The sequence below is a fragment of the Molossus molossus genome, unplaced genomic scaffold, assembly GCF_014108415.1.
Source record: "Molossus molossus isolate mMolMol1 unplaced genomic scaffold, mMolMol1.p scaffold_m16_p_5, whole genome shotgun sequence".
NCBI lineage: Eukaryota > Metazoa > Chordata > Mammalia > Chiroptera > Molossidae > Molossus > Molossus molossus.
This window is the reverse complement of record NW_023425388.1, coordinates 43,742,930-43,769,775: the sequence shown is the minus strand read 5'-3', so window position 1 is coordinate 43,769,775 and position 26,846 is coordinate 43,742,930.

The following is a 26,846-nucleotide window of genomic DNA, read 5'->3' as shown; positions in this document are numbered from 1 at the left end:
ACATACACTATAAAACAATATATTTCCATCTTGTGCCTCAGCTTTTTGTGCATTTGTTGCACACATTTTACTTCTAGATATATTAAAGGCCACAATATATATTCAATTTTGCTTTAAAAAGTTAATTATCAACAATTCCAAAATAGTGGCAGAGTGAATGGAAGCTACACAGATTATCTCCCAGGACCAAACAGGAATTAGAACTAAAATAAAGACAAATCATTGAGAAAAAGCAACAAAAAAGCAACTGGTGAGGACCCATATAACCAGGAATAGGAAAAAAGGACACTGAATTGAGCCTGGTAGGATCTGTGGAGGCATGAGTGGGTGGGCTGGGAGCCCACAGACAGCTGCTGTTTTAGCTGTGAGCAGCTCCCTCCGAGTTAAATTCCCAAGCCAGCTTCACAGCCCAGAGAGCACTAAATTAGCTACAGTCACTCACCTTAGGCTGCAGCAGAGGGAGGATGCACTGGACTGGAACTGTGTGGAGACTAGGGAGCTTGGAGAGCTAGGAGTGCATTGGGAGTTTTGTGTTGATTCAGTCCCTCACAGGACAGGACAGTAGCCATTTTACTCAAAGAGCCCCTTCCCAGAGCCCTGGGAAGAAGCAACAGCCCCTCCCTCAGAAACTTAACACCATCCAGCTGGGCCAGAGAAATGCAAACTGAGGCTCATTAACAGCCAGCATCTGCCTCATACACTGGAAATCCTCTTACCATGAACACCTTAGGAATTCTTTCATTCAGCGGGGGTTACAACCCAAGGATTATCAAGTAACTGAGACTAATAGTCTCCAGGCAAAAAGCTAGAGGATAACTGAACCTTTCCTGAGCTTGTAAATCTACCCAGGGAAGTAAGACTTGACAGTGGTGTTTAACATTGGTCCTCCCACACTCACCCAAACCAAGTAGACGGAGCCACAAACAGCAAAACACTACCCCCACAGGAAAAATTTGGCAGGCTCCAAAACCCACTAAGATAACCAAAATGGTGAAACAAAGAAACAAATCACAAATGAAAGAACAAGAGAACTCTACTGAAATCGAGATAAATGAAATGCAGTTAGGCAAGTTATCAGAGGTAGAATTTAGACTGACAATAATGAGGAAGCTCAACAGCATGAGTAAATAACTCAGCACCATGAGTAAAGATATAGAAACACTGAAAACCAACCAAGTGGAAATGAAGAATGACATAGCAGAAATAAAGAACACATTGGAAGGACTAGGCAGCAAAGTAGAGGAAGCTGAAGACTGGATCAGTGAATTAGAAGACAGGGTAGAAAAAATCACCCAATTAGAAAACCAAAAATAAAAAACAATTTAAAACCAGGAAGACAGCTTAAGAAGACTGTGGAACAATAGGAAATGTAACAACATTCGCATCATACGAGTTCTAGCAGAAGAAGAAAATAAGCAAGGATTAGAGAATATATTTGAAGAAATAGTAACATAAAACTTCCCAACTTGGTTAAGGAAGAAGGCATTCAAGTTCAAGAAGCCAAACAGGCCCACACCAAGACACATAATAATTAAAATGCTAAAAATTAAAGACAAAGAGAAAATCCTAAAGGCAGTAAGACATAAGCAGCAGGTTACCTACAAAGGAACCCCCATAAGGCGATCAGCTGACTTCTCAACAAAAACACTACAATCCATGAATGGCATGAAGTAACCAAGGTCATGGAAAACAAAGATCTAAATCTAAGACTAGTCTATCTGGCAAGGCTATCATTCAAATAGAAGGTGAAATCAAGAGCTTCCCAGACAAGAAAAAAAGGCTAAGAGAATATATTAACACCAAACCAGCACTGCAAGAAATGTTAAAAAGACTGCTCTAATTAGTAGAATAAGTAGGAAGACAAACAGAACCATAATAAACAAAAATGGAAATAAATAAGTACATATCAATAATAACCTTAAATGTAAATTGAGCAAACACTCTGATCAAAAGACACAGAGTAGCTGATTGGATAAGAAAGCATGACTCATATATAAGTTGTTTATAAGAGCCTCACCTCACAACAAAAGACTCACATAGGTTGAAAGTGAACGGATGGAAAAAATCTTCCAAGCAAATGGAAAGGAAAAAAACTAGGGTAGCAATACTCTTATCTGATAAAATAGATTTCAAAATGAAATCCAATATAGGAGCACCAAAATAAATTAAAAATCTTCTGGAAGACTTCAAAGGAGAAATGGACAGCAATACAATCATAGCAGGAGACTTCAACACCTCGCTTACATCACTGGCTAGATCCTCTATGCAAAAAATTAACAAGAAAACAGAGACTCTAAATGAAGCATTAGATCAAATAAATTTAATAGGTATCTACAGAAAATTACACCCCAAAACTTCTCAAAGTGCACATAGGACATTCTCAAAGATAGACCACATGTTAGGACACAAACTAAGTCTCTACAAGTTCAAGGAGATTGCAATTATATCAAGCATCTTCTCAGATCACAGTGGCATGAAACTAGAAATCAATTACAACAAGAACACGCAAAGACATTTGAACACATGGAGGTTAAATAGCATGTTATTAAACAATGAATAGGTTACCAAGGAGATCAAGGAAGAAATTTTAAACTTCCTGGAAACCAATGACAATAAACGCACAACACAAAATCTATGGGATGCAGCGAAAGCAGTCCTGAGGGGGATGCTCATAGCACTAAAGGCCTACCTCAAGAAACAAGAAAAATTTCTAATTGACTATCTAAACTCACATCTAAAAGAACTAGAAGTAAACAAAAGGAAAACCCCAGAGCAAATGGAGGGAAAGAAATAATAAAGATCAGAACACAAATAAATGACATAGAGATTAAAAAAAAAAAAAAAAACAATTCAAAAGATCAATGAAACAAAGAGCTGGTTCTTCGAAAAGATAAAAAGACTGATGGACCCTTAGCTAGACTCACCAAGGAACGAAGAAAGAGGACCCAAATAAACAAAATCAGAAATGAAAAAGGCGAAGTAACAATTCATACCACAGAAACGCAAAGGATTGTCAACAAATACCATGAACAATTATATACCAACACATTGGACAATCTTGGCAAAATGGACAAATTTTTTTTAATCCTCACCTGAGGACATTTTTCAATATTTTGTTCAGATAGAGTGGGAGGGACAGAGAGGAAGAGAGAGAGAGAGAGAAACATCGATGTGTAAGGGACACATCGAGTGGCTGCCAACCACACGACCCAATCAGGGCTGGGGACAACCTGCAACCGAGGTACACGCCCTTGGCAGGAACCTAACCTGGGTCTCTCTGGACATCAGGCCGATGCTCTAACTGCTGGGTCAAACCGGCCAGAGCCAAAATGGACAAATTTCTAGAAATACATAGTCTCCCAAAACTGAACCCAGAAGAGATAGAAAACTTGAACAGACCAATAACAACTACGAAAATTGAAGGTGTAATAAAAACTTTCCCAGCAAACAAAAGCCCAGGCCCGGACAGCATCACAGAGGAGTTTTACAGAACATTCAAATAAGAACTAACACCCATTGTCCTCAAACTATTCCAAAAAAACTCAAGAAGGAAGGCTTCCAAACTTGTTTTATGAGGCCAGCATAATTCTAATTCCAAAACCTGAAAAAGACACTACAAAGAAAGAAAACTACAGGCCCATATTCCTAATGATAATAGATGCCAAAATCCTTAACAAAATACTAGCAAATCGAATCCAGCAATACATCAAAAAAAATTATTCATCATGACCAAGTGGGATTTATCCCAGGAATGCAAGGCTTGTACAATATATGTAAATCAATAAATGTGATAACACACATAAACAAAATGAAAGATGAAAAACATATGATCATATCAATAGATGCTGAAAAAGCATTTGACAAAATCCAGCACCCATTTCTGATAAAAACGCTCAGCAATGTGGGAATAGAAGGATATTTCGACATAATAAAGGCCATATATTGACATCATACTCAACATCATACTCAATGGGTAAAAACTAAAAGCATTTCCTTTAAGAACAAGAACAAGACTGGGATACCCACTTTCGCCACTCTAATTTAACATAGTACTGGAAGTCTTACATGAAGAAATCAGACATTAAGAAAAATAAAAGGGATCCAAATTGGAAAGGAAGAAGTGAAACTGTCATTATTTGCTGATAACATGATATTATACATAGAAAACCCTAAAGATTCTATCAAAAATCTGCTAGATTTAATAAACAAATTTAGCAAGGCATTAGGATACACAGTTAATATCAAGAAATTGATGGCATTCTTATACACCAATACTAAACTCACAGATGGAGAAACTAAAAAAACAATTCCATTTACCATTGCTGCAAAAAAATGAAGATACCTAGAAATAAACTTAACCAAAGAAGTGAAAGACCTATTTGCAGAAAACTACAGGTCATTGAAAAAAGAAAGAGAGGAAGATATAAAAAAGTGGAAGCTGCCCTGGCCGATTTGGCTCAGCAGTTAGAGCGTCGGCCTGTGGTCCTGAGAGACCCGGGTTCGGTTCCCGCTAAGGGCACGTACCTCGGTTGCAGTTTGTCCCTGGCCCTGGTTGGGTCGTGTGGGTGGCAACCACTCAATGTGTCCCTTTCACATCAATGTTTCTCTCTCTCTCTCTCTCTTTCTCTCTCTCTCTCTCTCTCCCTCCCTCCCACTCTATCTGAACAAAATATCAAAAAATGTCCTCAGGTGAGGATTAAAAAAAAAAGTGGAAGCACATACCTTATTCATGGATTGCAAGAATTAACATCATTAAAATGTTCATACTACCTAAAGCAATCTATAGACTCAAGGCAATCCCCACCAAAATACCAACAACATATTTCACAGAACTAGAACAAATGCTTCAAAAGTTCATATGGAACCAGAAAAGACCCCGAATAGCCACAGCAATCTTGAAAAAGAAGGACAAAGTAGGAGGGATCACAATATCGGATATCAGGTTATACTACAAAGCCACTGTAATCAAAACAGCCTGGTACTGGCACGAGAACAGGCATATAGATTAATGGAACAGAACAGAGAACCCAGAAATTGACCCAAAACATTATGCTCAATTAATATTTGACAAAGGTGGCAAGAGCATACCATGGAGTAAAGACAGCCTCTTCAATAAATGGTGTTGGGAAATTGGACAGCTACATGCGAAAATACGAAACTAGACCATCAACTTACACCATACACAAGAATAAACTCAAAACAGATAAAAAACTTAAATGTGACTCGTGAACCCATAAAAATCTTAGAAGAAAATGAAATGTAGGCGACAAAATTTCAGACATCATATGCAGCAAAATTTTCACTGATACAATGCCAAAGGCAAGAGAAACAAAGAAAAAAATGAACACATTGGGACTACATCAAACTAAAAAGCTTCTGCACAGCAAAGAAAGAAGCATCAAAATGGAAAGGGAACTCACTATATGAGAGAGTATAATTGTCAAGATACATCAGATAAGGGGTTAATTTCCAAAATATAGAGAGTGTTCATACAACTCAACAAAAGGAAGACAAATAACCCAATTAAAAAATGGGCAGAGGACCTAAACAGACACCTCTCTAAACAGAACATACAAATAGCCAAGAAAAACATAAAAAAATGCTCAATACCACTAATTATCAAAGAGATGCAAATTATAACAACTATGAGGTATCAACTCACACCTGCCAGAATGGCTGCCATCAACAAATCATTAAACAACAAGTGCTGGCAAGGGTGTGGAGAAAAGGGGACTCTAGTACACTGCTGGTGGGAATGCAGACTGGTGTAGCCACTATGGAAAACAATATGGTGTTACCTCAAAAAGTTAAAAATTTGTCTGCCATTTCACCCAGTAATTCCACTTCTGGGAATATATTCTAAGAAGCCTGAAACACCAATCAGAAAGAATATATGTACTCCTATGTTCATAGCAGCACTATTTACAATTGCTAACATCTGGAAACAGCCCAAGTGTTCATCAGCAGATGAGTGGATAAAAAAGCAGTGGTACATATACACAATGGAATACTATGAAGCTGTAAGAAAGAAATCTCTTATCCTTTAAGACAACATGGAGGGACCTGGAGAGCATTATGCTAAGTGAAATAACCCAATCAGAGAAAGACAAATACCACATTATCTCACTTATTCATGAGATATAATGAATAAAATAAGCTGATGAACAAAATAGACCCAGAGACATAGAAAGAAGTATGGTTTAGACTGACAGACCTCAGAGGAGGGGTTCAGGGAGGATGGATAAGATAAACCAAAGAACTTATATGCATGTATGCGTAAACAATGGACATAGACAACAATGATGGAGGGGGTGGGAGGGAGAAATGAGGAGGAGGGTGATTAGAGGGGGAAAAAGGAGAAACATCTGTAACAAAAATAAATTAATAAAAATTGAAAAAATAAATAAATAAACAAATAAAAACTTAATTATCTTTTTTAACATAAAAAAGTTTTAAACTATATTATATTTATTCACATATTTGTCATTTCTAGAACTCCATATTTTTTTTTAGATGCATGTTTTCATCTACCATATCTTTTATTCTGCCTGAAAATATTCCTTTAACATTTAATGTTTACCTGCTATCAAGAGTCTCTCAGCGTTTGTTTGTATAAAAATGACTTATTTTGCTTTTAGAGCTGAAGCATATGTTTATTGGATATAAAATTCTTGGTTGAATGTTTGTCTTTTCATCCAACACTTTAAGATTCCATTACATTGTCTCCTGTCCTCCATGTTTCATATGGTTTCACATTAAATTCAGCCCTCATTTGAACCATGGTCCCTGTATGTAATGTCTTTTTCTTCTGGCTATTTTTAAGATTTTCTTTAATGTAACTGTATTTCAGAAATTTGATTATGATATAACTTGGTATGCGTTACTTTTTGTAATCTTATATTAGTTTTTATTTAGCTTCCTGGATTAATTTCTTAACAATTTTCATCAAATTTGGAAATGTATGTCTACAATAACTAAATCAGGGCCCCAAACTCAAGTACAGATTTTTTATAAAGATGAGTTGTTATCAATGGCATGAAGCAAGACTATTGGTTCCCTTTGTCTCTAGTGAGGTTGCTGGGTCTGTAGAGGAGACCAAAGCCTAAATCACCGTTCAGTTGTTAGCATGAAAGAGATATTGTATAAAAAGAAATACATACTGAGATTCACCTCAAAAATCAATGCCTTGTTTTGTTACGCTTATCACATAGGAGAAGTAGATATGAAAGTGAATGTCTCTCATAAATGCTAGTCTCTAACACAATAATCACACTCATAATAACTGGAGCTCTAATAACACATTAACAATTTCTCCCTCACATGATGGGCAAAATATCTAGAAGAGATGGACAGAGAAGTGAATAGTTGGTCATAAAGGACAGAAGTTTTCATCCTAAATAACATAGGCAAAGGGACTTTATCAGTACCTTGAGTTATAAAAGGAACACCATCAACAGAATTCACAAGATTGTACCACATTAGATTAGAAAAAGATTCGAGGGCAATGTGTATGGAAATGTGGGAGGGAGGGAGGTTTAGATCTAATTATGGTGAAGAAACAAACTAATTTCAAATTTTCCTTGACAATCTGAAATAATAATGGTGTCACTTGTATAAATAAGAAAATTAATGTAAAAGGAAGTCTGTACTGGAGGGATGATAAAAAGGAAGAGAGATGGTTTTATTTGTTTAGGCATGAATTCACTCACTTAAAAGAAACTTGTTAATGATGACCTGAACTGAGCTGAGGAGCTACTCAAAATAACAAACACGGGTGAAAATACATATTGGAGAAAAGGAAATGAGATTAGCTCTAGACATGATCATTTTAAGACCATGTAAAGCAATTTTGTAGAACTTATCCAAAAAGCGATTAAATATTTGGGTGCAGAGTGGTTTTAGATAATGGTTTGAAATGCAGTGTTAGTTGAGGCTCTGTGAGTAAATAAAACTCTTAAATGAATTACTCTTTTGAGTGATGGGCCCACATTTTTGTGGAGTTGGGTAAATTGTCATTGTTTTTGCATATTCACTAAACATTTCTATAGGATTCTTCTTGTGACTCAAAACTGTAATGTTGAAAAGAGAAATTATTCTTTAAAAATATAATCAGGTACCACTCCTTTTTATTATATAAAAGTATAGTGAGTGGTACCTGATTATATATTTTTCCATCCTGTGAAAAGAGCATACCTTAGAGGGGAGATTAGAACCGAACAGGATCAGCTTGCCTGTACAGCTTCGTTCCCATTGGGATCAGAAAGGCATTGTAACAGCTGTTTCTCTGGTGATGAGCAGTACCACACTTAGTTTTCCACTGGATTCTCAGGAGTATTAACTGGTGTGTGATGCCAGTTATATATAGGCAATGCTCCTGTGTATATATTTTAGGCACATGAAGATTCTCAGAGACCAGGGTTTTACAAATGTATGCATATCTGGAAATATATCCACTCAACCTTGTGAAATAGTAGAAAGAGCTCTAGATCACATAAAAAACAAACTATATTCTCTTTCTGGCTCTACCCCTTCTGGATATGTGATTCAGAACAAGTTACCCCTCTGGGTCTTAGTTATCCTCATATGTAAACTGAGAGGTTTGGATTTGCAGAACATATAGTTTTCTTTAGCTTAACAGTGTAAGTCTCTCATTCATGCAAAATTGAGTGTCTGGGTGCACATTATACAGCCAAGCATCCAGGCTATTCAATTCACCATATATTTGTTATCTACTATGTTTAGGTATTGGGAATATAAAAACAAACAAGAAAACAATCTCTTCTTAAGAATCTCATAGTCTAATGAAAAGGCATGTCAATAACTAGCTAAAAACTAATAGGATAACTAAAATAAAGTACTTCAAGAGCGGGCACTATGAACACAGAAAGAAGGGAGAATCCAAAGGTGTCTAGGGGATGAAATGTTTCTCAGAAGGACACATAAAATGAGTCCACGAGTAGGTGAAGCGGTATCCAGACAAATACACACTAGAATTGTGGAGTAGATTATGGGCAGAGTGAAACTATAGCATATGCAACAGGCATCCAAAAATTGTTAGTATTTAGATAACCACCAGCACTCTTGAGTGATAGCATTTAGCAGTGTGTAGTGGCCAGTAGCACATGAAACTAAGAAGTCAGTAAGTGTTAGGGATGAAGGGCCTTTATACTAAGGAGCTTAGACATCACTGTGTAGACCAGTAGGCTCCAAGATTTGTGGACATATTACCTGTGAGTAAAACTCCATACAATTAAAATTTTTCCAAAACAAAGTTTTAAAGGATTGATTAAGGCACTTGACACAATTGAATAGATGGAAATCAACAGTCTGTAGGTTTCAAAACAACAATCAGTTGGAAGATAAGATGCAAGAAAAGACCTTTCTTAAATATCAAAACAGTACCAAAAATACATAAGAATAGTCTGAAGAAGAAATGAAGAAATCATTGTAAAACACTTCTAGGGACACAGACTATCTGAAGAAAAAGAAAGGCAAATTTCCTCTTGAATAAAAAGATTCAATATCATCAATTCCCTGAAGCAAACCATTAAATTTAATATTTCCTTAATGAAAATACCAATAAGATTTTTCATTTTTTAATATTTTATTTTACTGTGGTAAGAACACTTAAAATGAGATTGACCCTCTTAATTAACTTTCCAGTGTACAGTACAGTATCACCGACTATACGTACAATGCTCTATGTGAAATCTCTAGAACTTGTTCATCTTACTCAACTGATAGTCACTCTCCACTTTCCTTTCTACTCAGCCCCTGGAAACCAACATTCTAGTCTTCAGTTCTATGAATATGACTATTTTAGCTACTTCATGTCAGTGGAAGCATGCCATATTTCTCTTTCTGTGACTGGCTTATTTCATTAAGCACGTCTTTAAGGTTCATCCATGTTTTTTCCATATTTAGAATTTCCTTCTTCATTAAGGCTAAAAAGAATTATTCTATTAGATGTATATACCACATTTTATCTATTCATCTGTAGATGGACATTTTTGTTGGTTCCACATCTTAACTATTATGAATAGTGCTGAAATAATCACAAAGTGCTTATGTCTCGATTTCAAGTCTTTTGGATAAATACCCACACATGGAATTCCTGGACCATACAGGACTTATACATGTAATTTTTGAGGACCCTTCATACAGTCTTTCACAGTAGCTGTTTCATAAGCACCATTTTGAATTCTCACCAAAAATGTACAAATGTTCCCATTTCTCCACATACTTGCCAACTCATATTGTCTTTTGTTTTTTCTGGATAATAACCATATTGACAGGTGTAAGATGGTATCTCATTGTGGGTTTGATGTGCATTCCCCTGATAATTAGTGACAGTAGGCATTTTTTCTATGCCTGTTGGCTTTGTGTATATCTTCTTTGAAGAAATGTCTGTTCAAGTCCCTAACCAACTTTTAAAATCAGGTTATTAGTTTTTTTTTGCTGTTGAGTTATAGGAGTTCCTCATATAATTTAGAATTAATCCCTTATCAGATATATGGTTTGCAAATATTTTCTTCTATTCCATAGCTTGCCTTTTCCCTCTGTTGTTGTCATTGCTGTATAGAAACCTTTTAGTTTGATATGGCATTACCTGTCTTTTTTTGTGTTGCTTATACTTTTGGTTTCATATCCATGAAATTATTGCTGGAATTCAAACCTAGGTTCAGCCAAAATTCAAACACCCTGGCCTTAATTGCTATGTGGTACTGTGACCCATTTAAGGGACCAGTTGAGAAAGAAAGGGAAGTGCTACACCTGTCACCAGACATGAAGAGAGCTCAGGGAGGAAGAAATGGAATGACTCAGTCATTTAGCAGGACATTCTTTGCATTCAAACATTGTGGGCGGATTGGCTGGAAGCTCAGCCTTTGTAGGCAGGGAGACTCCCCTCGAATCTTTCTTTGAGACTCGGTTTCCTGACTTGTAAAACAGAGATAAAAGCAGTGTCATATACTTGTTATTATAATTAAATTAATAATGTTATATAGTGCCTATTAAATAAATTATAATAATTTTTATTATATATCTTATTTGGTCTGTAGAAAAGAAATATAACGTCCTTTAAGGTAGAACAGAGTATTATCAAGACTGGACACACTGCATGACGTCAAAGAGATGATTCCAAGCAGTTTTATTAATACACTGAAAGTAATCTGTTTATTTAAAGGTGCTCCTTCCAAAAAGCACTTTTATTTTGTGGTTTTAAACAGCAAATGCATTGGCAGTTAACAGCTGAGTAGTCTCTTCAAACTTGCATAAATTCTAAAGCAGATTTTCACTCTACAAACTAATTGAAAACAAATTCTGAAAAATTACAAAGGCAAATAGGACTAAAAAAAAATCTGTAAGTATTTAAACAGGCTCTCAGGGCCCTTAAGTAACATTAAAAAGTACTCCCAGAATGAATCAAAACAATATGATTGCTTCAGATTGCTGTATCTGTAAACACAGGATCAGTTTTGAAGGACTGGATGGGTAACAAGTATTTCTCTATTATATGTCGGCTGGGTCTGACCCTGGAAATGCTCCGCGGGCTCTGGTGTGCCTGCCGTGGTGTCTGGGTGGACTACAGCTGGGCAGCATCACCGTGTCTGGGCCGACGAAGGAATGATCCTCCCTCCTTCCTCTCCCTCTGTCTGACGTCTGCTAATGAGGTCCAGAGGGTTGACTGTATGGAGCCCCATCCATTCAGTAGGGAAGGGACATTTGGAGCAATGATCAATTGCTCACACTCAAGCTAAACAGACAGAAGGAGATTAAATGTAAGCAGTTGAACAAAAAAGCATACACGTTACAGGTGACATTAGAATCCCTTTTCTAGGATTACTCTGATGGAGTACCACCTCACCCATTAGATGTTTGCTAAGCAAATTTCCACTTATGTTAATTAACAAAATATATATCTGCAAGAATTAGATGGTGGTCCAATGTGTAATTTTCTATTACGTAGTGAATTATCTTTTTTTTTTAACTACGGTGAAATTAATGTTCTTTTTAACATTTGCTAAATCTGTATGTTTTTTGTTTAAATACAATAGAGCAATTCAGCAAGGTATTATAAGATTTCATCTAGTGAGGATAAAAGCTAATACTGTCTAGAAAGCATGGCTTAGAGTTTCTCCAAACTATGTTTGCCATCCTGCTGTATTAAGCAGACAGAGCTTCTGACGATGAGAGGCTTTAGATCTTCAGATTGGAAACATTTCCAGATTTAGAAAAGCTTCATTGTTTGATTTGAACTTTCAGTTTAAAACAATTAGGGTAAAATGGGAATATAATCCTCTCACTACTGTGTTTTTTCCCTCAGTAAAGGCTGAGGAATTTAGCATAAAGATGCAGTCTGGAGAGAGAGAGAGAGAGAGAGAGAGAGAGAGAGAGAGAGAGAGAGAGAGAGAGATATTAAAAAAGAACTTTCTCCCTTTTCACTTAATTCCCAATAACAAAATTGCATAATCTAGAACATACTGTTTAATGTCATCTTTTATTGGAATATGTCTACTTCCTGAGAGACAATGCATCACTGCAAATAACTTTTCGAAAAAAATCTCTGTAATATCTTGTAATATCTGCAGGCGTCCTGTGAGGTGTTCTCTTCATCAGACCCGGGGCATCTTCACCCAGTCTTGCCTCCATCAAGGTAAGTAAACACAGAAAACAAACAAGAGGATTCCTCTTGGACTCGCATTGTACTTGTCTGCTTCGTGTTATTGCAATTCTGAAATAAAATAAGCTTTGAGAGGACAAACTCACCTTGGATTATGTATTAAATGTTCATTCCTGAGTTAACCTTAGCTAGCTGCTCCTTTGAAACAACAAGACAGCCTTACAAACATTTCCAGTGCCACTAATTTAGCATTTGTACAGTGATGGGTATTTCAGATTGCTCATACGTAAATCTCTGAAGACTGAAAACCTGCAGACGTCATAGCTTCGCTTCCCAGCTGTCACTGCGCTTATTTCCACGAAGCATAATATTCTCCAGCAAAATTATTGATAATCAAATGAACTGCCATTAGGTAGTTGATCATTTGGGCTAACGTAGACTTCAGGCGGTCATATTGCTCTGTGAAAAACTAATGTATTTCCAAATAAAATTCTGTTCAGAATATAGGCTTTGGTCTTTGTGTTTTAACCATTACTAACCAAGCATAAATTCATTACAACTTAGAAAGTCTGATGTGCTTAATATTTCCCTACTAAATAAAAATGATCCCTGGCCAGTGTGGCTCAGTGGTTAGGAATTGAACCCAGACCAAAAGGTCGAGGGTTCAATTCCCGATGAAGGGCACATACCTGGATTGCAGGTTGAATTCCTGGCCTAGGGAGGCAACCAATCAGTGTTTCTCTCTCTCTCTCTCTTTCTCTCTGTCTTTGTTTCCCTCCCACTGTCTCTAAAAATTAATGGAGAAAAAAAGTATCCTCGTTTGATGATAAAAAAAAAATGAGTTTGAAAATGCAGGCAGAGCCATCATTTTGTTTAATTCTGTTAATGTACCTCCAAAATAAAGCAATCTCAGATTGTTATGTATACTTCTAACTTTGGCTTTAACACAACAGTTCACAGTAAAAAAAAAGGGGGGGGAGCAAAAGACATTTCATTCGTCCAATGCACCCCGAATGCATTTCAGGTCATTATTTTTATGACTAGGCAACATGGAGGTCATTTTACCTTGTAAGAATAATCAACAGTTGCTATAAGTTCAAAGCTGTGGAAATATCTGTGAATCTAAATTTTGTTCAAGGAAGTTCTGGCTAGGAGAGAGAGAGAGGAGATAAAACAAATGGGCTTTCCTCATTTAAATTTCCGACTGAGTAAATACTACTACATTACCAGCTCTGAATAATTAACTTCCATCCACTGTGCCAAAAATGATGCACTGTATTTAAAGTGCATCTTTTCAGTAAACACTCCTTGAAAGGAACCACCACAGCCATCATGACAGCTGCCATTGCACGAAACTTTTACTCACTCAAACCATTTTCTGAAAACCATCATTAGAATCAAATTAAAATAAAGCTGAGGTTTTCTGAATAAAACTGTCAAAGAAGATAAAAGTTTTTACATTGACAGTAAAGCAAATGATTTTTTCCACTCTGTTGAGGTTGCATAATAGTGCAGTATATCTGAATGACTTATGGTCTATTAATGACAGATTACAGCTGGAGGAGGGGAGACCTTTCCAAGAATAGTTTTCAAATGAATGAAACTTCAGGCCCAGAGGCAATGGAAAATGCAAAGTGTGGAGAGCTGGGGGGAGATGTGGGTGGAGGAGAATTATAAGATCAGACTTTCATAATTCATTAAAATCACAAAAATGAGAGTGCAACCAGAAATGAATTTTTCATATTCAAAGGAGGAAGAGGTCATGGTCAATATTAAGTCCTTGAAGATGTTGAAGATGACTGCAGGAGGTAGTGAGCCAATGAGAGTACATTGGTGCAGCATACCTGAAAGAAATAACACTTGCTAAGACACAACTTGGTGAAAGAGTCTTTCTACTCACATGGTTTTGCTCACCAGGATTCTGTTCATATAGTGACATGCACAGCACTTTTATGCAATTAGATTGAGGTAGGGAGGTGGGTGGGGATGCTATGGGAAGTGCTGATATTAACAAAGTATTTTATGTATAAAAATAATGTATTTAGAAAGACTAGTCCCACATTCAAAAATGGAAATTACATCATCTATATCTTCAATAAAATAATATAAAATAAATTATAAAAAGTAGGACCAATAACTTTTTCTTTTTTAAGTTGACGTTTGGATAGTTAAATTTTTTTTTTTTTTTTAATCCTCACCCGAGGACATTTTTCCATCTTTTGTACAGATAGAGTGGGAGGGAGAGAGAGGAAGAGAGAGAGAGAGAGACATCGACGTGAAAGGGACACATCGAGTGGCTGCCACCCGCACGACCAACCAGGGCCGGGGACAAACTGCAATGGAAGTACGTGCCCTTAGCGGGAACCAAACCCGGGTCTCTCTGGACCGCAGGTCGACGCTCTAACCGCTGAGCCAAACTGGCCAGGGCTGGATAGTTAAATTTTTGCGAGAGGAAGGGAGAGAGAGAGAGAAACATCGATGTGAAGGGACACATCGAGTGGCTGCCACCCGCACGACCAACCAGGGCCGGGGACAAACTGCAACCGAAGTACGTGCCCTTAGCGGGAACCGAACCCGGGTCTCTGCGGACCGCAGGCTGACGCTCTAACCGCTGAGCCAAACTGGCCAGGGCTGGATAGTTAAATTTTTTAACACAAAAGTAATTCATGCTTTTATAGATGTTACAGAAAACTAGAAAAAGAAATGAAGAAAGTAAAAGTCACTTTTTAGTAATATTCATATTTAAATTTTAGTGCATTTTCTTCCATTAGGTAATATATTTATTCATAACCCACATTTTTCAATAACAGTGAAATTATGATGACAGTATTCTGTGAACATAGGAACCACTTAGCCTTGCTTTTGAAGTTCGTGATCTATTTTGAGGCACATCCAACCTTTGCAATGGATTTATGACCAAGGAGCATTTATTTATTTGTACCTGGCCAGCATGTGCTCAGTACTCATTAAGATATTATTAGTTATAGTGATAGTAGCATATATTATTTAAATTTTTTTTCTTTATTAATTTTTAGAAGAGAGGAAGGGAGAGGAAGAGAGAGATAGAAATATCGATGACAGAGAACATTGATTGGCCGCCTCCTGCATGCCCCACATTGGGGATGGGGCCCAAAACCTGGGCATGTGCCCTGAGAGGGAATCAAACCAGTGACCCCTTGGTGCATGGGCCAATGCTCAACCACTGGGCCACACCGGCTGGGCTATAGTAGCATATATTTAAATTGCTTAAGTATATGACTCTACCTAACAAGGTGAAGCAAATATAGAAATTGTATAAGACCTTAGAATCTAAAGGTTCAACGATTATTGCCATCTAGCTTCTGATGCTTTCTGGGGCCTTAGCTTGCACTAACAATGAGCTTTACTCTTCAGTAAGAAAGACTTTTGTGACACAGATCAGACACAAACCTGGAACATGGCACCACCATCACCACCATCACCACCAAAAACTAATGACCTTGCTTAAAGCTAGTATGGTCACCTGTGATGAAAAAATATATTAGACTAATTACAATGATAGCAGAAATACTACAAAAATGATTAAAATAGTTTCCATCTGAATTATACATTTTTCTTTAAAAATGATTAATTTTATTATAATAAATACTTATATGTTTATATTTCTGTAGTTCAGAATAAAGGATAATAGTCATAGAATATGTTTCTGACAGGGAAAAAATTGAAAATAATTTCTTATGAAACTTTAGCCTTTATGATATTGCTATGTATGAGTAATAAGGCATAAAATCTGTCTCATTTAGATCAAGTCTTCAAGAAATAAAAAGACCCTTCTTTATGCTCTTGAGCCTTGGTACATTAACTTAAATGTTTACTATAGTTTATTATTATAATAAATATTATGATAATCTCTAATTTCACAGTTCTGGCACAATTTTTTAAAAATTCCACCTGCCTGTTCATTTAAAATGTAAAATTGTTTGTAGCTACACATAAATTTGTTAATTAATTTTAAAATTTTTACATTATGTGGTGCATATTTTACCATGTTTTTACCTAATTTCCCAAATAATAATTTTAATGGATACATAATATTTAATAAAGTTAAAGCACCCTGGTTTACTTAACCATTCCCCAGTTATGAAACACTGAGATTGTTTAAAATGTTTTTATTGCTTTGTATTTTATTGATAAACTATAGCCCAATAGTGGTTTTTTTTTTTTTTTTTACTTTTTATTTAATTTGTTAATGTGTGACTCTAGTAAGCTACATTATTGCTTTTTTATTTTTTTAATCCTTACCTGAGGATATTTTTCCATTTATCTTCAGATAGATTGGGAGGGAGAGGGAGAGAGAGAAACATCAATGTGAGAGAGACAAGACTGATTTCCTCCTGCATGACCCCAACCAGAGCCAGGGACTGAACCACAACCAAGGTAGGCACCCTTGGCCGGAATTGAACCCGTAACCCTTTGGTCCTCGGGTTGATGCTCTAACTGCTGAGCCAAACTAGCCAGGGCCATTATTGCTTTTGGCTTAATAATTTCTCTTGATATCTGAAAAGACGTTTTTCTTTCTAAAGCCTTCATTCCTTCTACCTGAAAAGGCCAATTTAGTTAAAGCTGCTATTATTTTCCCTCTTTCATCTTTGCTAGTAATTCTTATTTTTCACAATATATGTTTCCATGTTCTATCTTCCATACTTGTCCTTTGTCTTACATTTTTGTGTGCTTTATTGTGTTCATTCGGTTTTGTGAATTATACTTCTAATTACTAAATTCAACAATGATCTCAGTTGTTTCACGGCTGCTTAATTTTTTTACCTTATTTAATTGTTTTTATTAGTTAAGACACACTAGTTTGTGCTGCAGTAGCAAATATTAAAATCCCTATTGCCTGAAATAACACAATTGATTTCTTGTCACTGTACATAACTATCTTGGGTTGCCAGTGGGGTCTTGCTCCTTACAGCCACCCAAGGACTCAGTGATGAATGTCAGCTCATTGCTCCAGCTCCAAAATAATGCCTATCACCTCTAAGCAGAACTCATTGGCTCGAACTGGTCATATGGCTCCACCCAGCCGGAAAGAAGAGGAAACACTATCCTACGACATGACAAGAAGGTATAGACTGAAGAGGTTTGTTAAAGGAATACTAGTGGTGACCACATCTCTCATCACACTTTATTTATTGCCACAAGATAAAAACAACCTGTATTTTTCTAAAATTTCCATTTCATGTAAAACAAAAAAAACAACAACGTATTTTAGGGGTCAAAGATTTGCTTCGTTCTTTTGCTTCCTCTTTTCTGTGGAGAGTGCCTGAGAGGTTCGTTTGTGTTTGTTGTGGATAGCTTTATACTTTCTGTTCACTCATACTTCTACGTGATTAATTTGCTAACCTTTCAAAAGCAGACCAGATGGAGAATTGCTTTCCAGTCTGACTGTTTTCTGGCTGAGTGCGCTTTTTTGATCTTGAGTTGGATTTTAGACTTTCTCTTCCCAGGGACTGTTCATATCCCAATAGTTTATTTAATATTTCAGTGTCAGGGTAAGTTTTGATGAAGAGTTAAGGTATAGAGGAGATTTTTCTCCAACTTAAGCAGCTCATTTTATAGTCTTGTGTACATTCTGGACCTATAGTTAAGAAGCAACTCACATGGAGGTTATTTATAGCTCCTTAGCCCACCCAGGGACCTATATGTTGACATACATAAGTACTTAACTCAGGCACTGGAGGGCAATTCAGCTGAGTCTCAGATGGTGGCAGTGAGAATCAACTGAATTCTGAATTGGAGACTTGCAAATTATCATCACTTTCTATCACTGAGGCAGGCTATCAAAATTCCTGTAAAAATCTATAAAATATACATACGTCACACTTACTTTTAATAGTGACTTTTTGGGGGGCAATTCAAATGATTTCTAATGTTGAGAGAGTTTTACTCTTACTCAAATATAGAACTGAAATTTTAACTCTTTTACTTCAAATAGCTTGAATGTTAATCACATCTTGTCATTAGAAAGGGACGAAGGTGCAATGCTAAAAATTAGGCTCTTGAGCCATATAAACCTGGCTCTCTTAGGAAATAGCTGTGCGACCTTGAGTAAGTAACTTAAATCGTTCTCAAATTGTGTGTGTGTTTGTGTATGTTTCATGTGGAAGAAGTGGATGATCACAGTATACAAATCATAGGATTATTTGGAGTATTAATATTAAAACATTTACCATAATTTTAGACATTAATGAGCCTTGAGAAAATAGCCGGTATCAAGCTCAGAAGAAGGAAAATACATGGACAGAGATGAGAAGCTAGGAAATCATAACGGGCTCCAAGGTGGTTGGACTGTGGCTGTGGGAGACAGGCTGCTGCACACGATTATGCTGCTTGCTCCCTGCACAAGGATGCCAGGCCCATGGAGCAAGTGGGGCTGAGCGTCCACCCGCATTCTGCTTGCACAGCCAAGCTTCTGCCCAGAGGGAAGAGCACATTTTTCTTTGCTTACTCTATGAGCTAGCTGCAACCCCGGACAAGTAGGGATCATACGAAATTTGACTAAAAGAGATTCTGTGACCCTAATCCTAAAGAGGGAGGTGTAGAGTTCTGGAGAATACTCACCATTATCTATACCTGGATCATCTCCTTTCCTTAAGTAAAGGGCCTCTGAGACATTTTCATTTGTTCGTTTTCAAAAACTCACAGCAAAAATATCTGTTTGTCCCCATGTAGATTCAACGAGCTTTGAACGTTTTCATTCCTTTCACTGAAGTTCTGATTTTTCTTCTGAGCCATCATTTCAACAATTTGCTGTCAGTTGTGCTGTATTTGCTGGTCTTGCCTGGACTGCCCCAAAGATTGAAAGGGACTTTAATCCTGGTTTGATCTTACACCCTTTGGTTGGATGACCAGCTGCCTCAAATCATAGCCTCTTTCTTTTCCTGCTGAGTTTGTCTCCAAGGGGGAGTGGAGAAAGGATGAGAGAGAAAATTGTGCAACAAGATGTTGAAATCTGCCTCTAGGAAGCACCCTAGATCTAAAGTTCATACACATGGCTTCTGCATCTATTCCATCTGCTGCTTTACTAGGCTACGGGTTTCTCAAGAGCAAAGCCTCTTAAAGGTTCCCATTTCCGCTGTGACGTGCAGTGCCCACGGAGGGCTGCCTCGGCGAGGCCTGCAGCCACAGGAGGACCGCAGCGTTGCCGGGCACTGCTCTTCTCACCCTCTCTCCAGGAGAAAAGTTTGCATCAGGCAATTAAGGGTTCCAATGAGAAATCATTTCATTGATCCATAAATAAAACTGAGATGGCCCTGGCCAGTTTGGCTCAGTGGTTAGAGTGTTGGCCTGTGGTCCAGAGAGACCCGGGTTCGGTTCCCGCTAAGGGCACGTACCTCGCTTGTAGTTTGTCCCCGGCCCTGGTTGGGTTGTGCAGGTGGCAGCCACTCGATGTGTCCCTTTCACGTCGATGTTCTCTCTCTCTCTCTCCCCCTCCCACTCTATCAGAACAAAATATGGAAAAATGTCCTCAGGTGAGGATAAAAACAAAAAACTGAGATGATCATCTCTATCTTCATATAATGATTACTATTTATTAAATGTAGAATATGTTCCAGGTGCTTTACATACATTATCTTTAATTCTTATAACAGCACTGTAGGGTAGCTATTTTTATCTTTGTTCTAGTTACCGTATTCAAATATACAGAGCTAATAAGGAATAGGGTTAGGATAAACCCCAGAGCTATGGGACTTTATACCTTATGTTCCATCTCTTTCTTTCTTTATTAGTGTCTCCAGAATTATTTTTAGAGTGACACACTGTGATGCATGCGTATATTCTCACTGGGTACAATTCATACAATGCAAAGTATATACAGTAAACATGTTTTACAAAAGGTATCTGGTTATGTATTGTTCTGTATTATTTTTTACTGCAAAAAATGTATTTTAAAAATCATCTTTCAATACAGGTACATTCAGATCTGTTTCTTTTCATAGTAGCTGAATCATATTTAAATTTATAGCTAACATAGCCTTGTGTTTTCTTTTCGCCCTGCTTCTTGCAGTGGTTGTTCCGAACCCCTATTTTCTGTACACGGACATTCGGGCTAAGAAGAGTATTTGGAGAATGATACTTTTAACTTCAAAGAAATCAGTGTTGTTGTTTTTTTCATACTAGTTTATCCTTATTTATGGGTAAGCATAAAATTATTGGGAAATGTCCTACTTGCCACATTAATGTGACTACGTGGGTGTCAGTTTTTCTGTTTGGTTAAATGTGGTGCTTTTTCTCACAATGTGGACTTGCCTCAAAGGGCTGTTTTTTCCTGGCGGATTACTAGACGTTTGGGCCCGTCCCCCACCTCACCAGTGCAGTCGTTTTACAGCGGAGGGAACCACGAACCAAGGGAATAAAAGGCAGCCAAAGGCACGAGCTATGCAGTGCTAGAACCTGTAATGAATCCCATTTATCTGCCGCTTCCTGGCCCGGTACCCTCTCCACAACACAACACGTTATTAATGGGAAGCCTTATGTAAACGCTTTAGCTTGTTTGTACATCTATCTCCCCTTTCCCGGCACATTTCGTATCCTATTTCCAGTCACGTTTGTTTAGCTGGAGGAGTTTGACAAGTTCTGCGTCCTTGGCAGCGAACTCTCAGGAAAGCTCACTTATCCTTGTGTTTTATTTGGAATTACTTCTTCTGGAAGAATCGAGTACTTGGCTATGTTCAATAAATCTCAGATAAAAAAAAAAAAAGTAAGACTATGATGGGACCTTTAGGAAGAAGTCTAACCTAACTCCTTGTTATAGACATTCCTTTAGCAACACGTGTTGGGAATGGGCTTCCTAAATCCTCACGAATGCTGATACATGTTGACGTACCTTTGCATATAATGTCTGGGGAGCTAAAGCCAAGAAAGATGAATGGACTTGAAAGAAACTCACATTAATGGTAATGTCAGAATTGGGGCTCAAGTCCCCCGACTCCAAGTCCGTACTGAACACCCAAGTGACTTGCTAGGGTGCTCTTCGATACAGCGGTGACAGAGGCCAGCCAGGCCCCTCACTACTCCCTAGGCTGCCTTCATTATCTTCTGTGGCTTACAGAAAAAGATAGTAGAGTAGTGAAATGTATAATGCATTTCTACCTTTTAAAGCCTGAGATTTTTATTCCGTTTTCTTTCAAATGTCTAATCACAGATAAGTAGCAACGTTTTGAGATAGCTCCAGTGGTCTTGATGGATTTGCTGCCCTTGCTCTCTCTCTCTTTCCTTCTCACACAAAAACAATTCTTAAGGTTGCATTATGTGTACCTGAAACCAGCATTTGTATTCAAGTTCAGTAAATCATCCAGTCAACAGTTTGTGGCCGCTCCTGTTGGCTCCTGTTGAATACTTAATGTTGCCTCATAACCCTTAAATACAAATGTGTTCAAACTGGGCTGTTCACCGGTATTACTGTTCTAGATTTTAAGAGTAGAATATTGTGAATGTATTACCAGACACCTTGATCTCCTGCACAGAGGCAGCATTGACTGATCATGCATCTTCACCAGCACAGAGGACACAACAATGTCATGGGGACGACGCTGAATTTGCCACCAGATGCCCTGAGTTTGGATGCCCTACTACTCTCGGCTTCTCAGAGTCTGGCTTGTGTGTCTTAAAAATGGGGCAATAAAAGCCATGTCCTCAGGGTTATTTTAAGATATAATTGAAATAAGACATGTGAAAGTACCCTGGCACATGTGAGGAGTTTAATAAAATGCATTTCTTTTCCAGTTTGCTTAATGTTTGCTACTTTCAGAACCTTTCTTTCCCAATAACGGAATAACTGGCTTTGACAGCAGCCACAGAGCCGTATACGGGGCTCACGCTCCTTCCCCGAAGGCTGGTGTTCTCCAGTAGTGCCGAGCCTGGCACATCACAGTCCTTCCTAAAATCCTCTAAGTGACTTCGAAATCCCCCTGCGCATTAGTCTGGGTCACGTGAGTGCATCTTGCACATTTAATTAAACCCGTTATTTCTGTGAGATAAACCAAAGAACTTACATGCATATATGCATAACCAATGGACACAGACAACAGTGCTTGGCTGGAGGGGAGTGGGGGGCGGGATAGGGAGGAGTGTGTCTGGGGGGGTAAGAAGACACATCTGTAACAAAAATAAATTATTAATTAATTAAAAAACAAACAAACCTGTCATTTCTGGAGACAAAAACAAAACATTTGAGAAGAAATGGCTGAGAGAAACCATTGCTTTTCCAGTAGTGTGACATGTACATAATTTAAGGAATCTTTTAAAGCTGTGCTTTATTATAACTGGTTTCTGGATCCATTCATTCTCAGACTGTGCTTGTCTTTTCTTCATCTACCATGCCTTTGCGACCTCTCGTTGAGGATATCTGTTAGCCTTAAAAAAGGGACTAGATAGGAATGAACTTGCTTGCTTCTGACCATATCCATTTATCCACTTGACGATCACCGTGTCAAACTATGAAAAATGTGCTAGTTTTGAAAAATGACAAAGCTCCCAGGATCTAAAAGGTGCTTATGCTCTCACAGGAATCTATTTGTTCTGTTATTTTTGGCAGCTGGGGCTGGATTCTTCAAAGGGGATGCAGATTCTATTTTTCTTTATCTTTCCTACTCTGAAAATTACGTCTTGCTTCTTCACTGGAAAGGTTTTGGATCAAAAGTCCTTTCCCATTTGCACTGCAAATAAAAAACACAACCCCACTGTAAATTGCATTAACACCTTTTCGACAATCTAAACCTCATGAGGAAAGATATGCTGACTGTTCTGTGTGCATTACAGGCGCTGTGCACAGGTGTGTTTACAAAGGGGCTGTGCGTTTGATCTCCTCTCGCAGTCCTCAGTCCTCCCCTAAGTGGGATCGGCATGCAGAAAATGCAGTGTGTCTAATCTGTTCCAACTGAGTTAAGCCCATCAAATGTATTTTACTTTGAATTTCAATTGGACCAGAACCTTTGTCTCACTAATAGAGGGTTAGTAATTTATCTCTTCCATTCTCTTGGGTTACTTCCTTCGTGATCTAGGGTAATGCCTTTGTTTCACTTTGGACAAATCCGATGCCAGATGCTGCCGCTCTTCAAACTCATGGCTTCCCAAAGTCCTGGAGACACAGGTCGGTTTCCCCGAAGAATCTTCTCATCATGCCCCATTCCCACAGGGACTTCTGTCTCACAGTCCCTCCTATGAGGTTTGAGAGAGAGAAGAATGAGGAAATAAAGGGGCAACGCTAGCACACTCACTTTATTTATTTATTTATTTTTTAATCCTCACCCGAGGACATTTTTCCATTTTTTGTTCAGACAGAGAGGGAGGGAGAGAGAGGAAGAGAGAGAGAGAGAAACATCGACGTGAAAGGGACACATCGAGTGGCTGCCACCCGCACAACCGACCAGGGCAGGGGACAAACTGCAACCGAGGTACACGCCCTTAGCGGGAACCGAACCCGGGTCTCTCTGTACCGCAGGCCGACGCTCCAACCGCTGAGCCAAACTGGCCAGGGCAGCACACTCACTTTAGACAGTCAGCTCTGTTTCATTCTCTGAACCATCCCTTGTAGCTGGGCTGGAGGTAGATGATGGTGTCAAGGTCACAGATTGGGTTTTGACCTCGTCTTAATAAGTCCTGCCCGGTGATTTGTCATTAGCATGCGGGGGTTTCATCATCTATTGCTATTAATTGGGGGATATGAAGTGAGACTAGGAAAATCCCGTTAACATTTTGTAATTCATGCATAATGTTGATAAAATAAAAATAAGTATTAAAAGATATAATTTATAAAAAGTAAAACATGAAGAATGATAACAGACTTTGGGTAGAGATTTTCATTGTGTCACAACTATGAAACTGACCCTAGAGTATTTTTCCCTTTTGCTTTTATTAAAAGTACAATTTCACATGAAATTGTGTGCTATTGAGCCTCCAGTTTCCAGGGAGGCTCTGTGGAGACTGTTATTAACCAGTGTGGTCAGGCGAACCAGCAACTTCCCTGATTGGTTTCTCCCGCTGTGCAGTATAGACAAAACCTCAATCACAGGACATTCCAGAGAGCATGGATGTCCATACTCCAACTGTGCTACCTAGAGAACTGTCAAGTGTCTGTAAATATTTTTCAGTTCCTTAGAAAAAAAGTGTTAGCCTTCTGAAACCCAGCAGAATGAGATTGTCCCTGCATCTAGCCCTGCTTCTTGGTGGATTTGGTTTGCTTGGTTGTTGTCAGTGTGTTCCTCTCTCTGATAGATCCCGCATCTGAATCTCTTTCAGATCTCTTTGTGTGATTTATGCTTACGCTGAGGAGTATTTCTCTCCTGACATATTATCTTCCTCCTAGAGCATGCAGAAAGTCATTGATTGTCCTTGATTGATTCTTTCATGGCCTTAGTTGGGACTAAAAAAACCAAGCTACGGAATAGAAGAAGTATGTGATGCAAAAATGGGAGAAGGGTCTCATCTGTTACTCCTCACAATTTTCAGAATTCATCTTCCTCACTTTATATTCTTTCTTCCTCTACCAGCTTCCCTTGCTAAAGTGAAAAATAAACATGGTCATTATTACATTAATTCCAAGTTCCTTCTGATCATCTTGCCATTTTAACATGTTTGTCTTACTTTCTCTCCCAGATGGTGGGTTTGCATCTTCTGGGAAAAATGACTAGCAACTTCAGAGCCTTCAAATGTGCACCAGCCAAACAAAGCTATCTGTAAATACATTGTTTGTTTTGCACATACCTTCTGTTCTGGTTCTATTTGATTAGCAAGAATAATCAAAAACCTAAATAAAAATCATTGTCTGTTACCACTGGAGAGTGTCCAAGTAGTGGCAGACAGCTTGGGAGGCTGGCAAAAGGCAAGACGCATTGTGCTGGGGGACATCCAGGCCAGCATGGAGGGACCTGGATGCCATCTGCCCCCACCCTTCAGGCTAGGATCCCAGTCCAATCATTTTGATCTCATTAGAGGAAGATTCTTACAAAGCCAGGAGATGGGATTTAGCTGCAGCTCTTCATTCCAAACACTGCAGAGAGCCTCAGGCAGAGAAGGCCAGCTTCCAGAAACACCTTGAATGACCTCCTTCCTGTCTCTCAGGTACAGAGATGCCTCTCAATACTGCATATTCCCTCAAGGGTTAAGTAGCCTTTCTGGTGTTTTACTCTTCCACACAATGAGGGAAGTTGAAGCCTTTCAAGTTAGAATGTCTATGTTCCCCTTGCAGAGTGCTGGAAGAGATTATGTGCTAATTATTTGTTGCTTTAGAGCAAAGCAGACCCACTGAGAAGCTGGCCCTTTTATGATGTTTGTAGAGCAGCATTTCCCAGGAAGCAAAGTTCAGCAGAAAGAAGAAGAAGAAAAAAAAGATCTGAAACCCTTTCTTCACAAAATAAGAAACATTTCTGACACCCTATTTAATGACAACATTCAACTGTTTCTTTTCCATCTTTATTTCCCCTCTAAGGTGCAGCTTATTGGCTCATTATGTGTGGGGAACATGAAGGATGACAGGGAGGTAGAATTCTGGCTCAGCAGTTTCAGAACCCAGCCCCCACGCGCTCAACTCTCCTCCCACCTCCTCCTGCCTTTCTCTCCTCTCCCCGCAGCTCCCGCCTCCTGCTGCAGATCTCTTTCTGCTGCCTGGCAACCGCTCCACAGGCGATGTCACACAGGATTGCTTATTACAGCTTCAGAGAAATAAACAGGAGGGAAAAAATTCTTGCTGTGACATTAGAACTGTTATGTACAAATGTACCAAAGCCAGGTAATCCCAGAAGAGAGACTATAGTAGAATTCTGCACCACGGTGCCCAGGTCTTTCCCTACACATGGGGTAGAAAGAAGGGTGAGGAGGGGAATAAAAGGGGAACTTTTAGATGGCTTTTAGCTAGCAAAGCATTAAATATATCCATTCGGTTGGCATAGACCTCAAATATAACCATTTCTGAGCTTTAAGGACTTTAGCAAGACATTTTACGGTTGTCATTTAAAAAGTGCAACTTGCAGATGTAGAGCTCAGTTCTATTGCTTATCATCATAATCCTGACTCTCATAATGATTGTGTGCATGGTTTTAACAAGACTTAAGGGTATTACATCTGGAAGGGTAAGGATCTGGAAAGCCAGTTGAGACCTATATTTTCTTCAATATAGTTTATTTGCTAATGTGCCAGTCTTTTGTTCTTTTAACCAGTCACTTCTTCATTGTTGCCAGTAACTGAC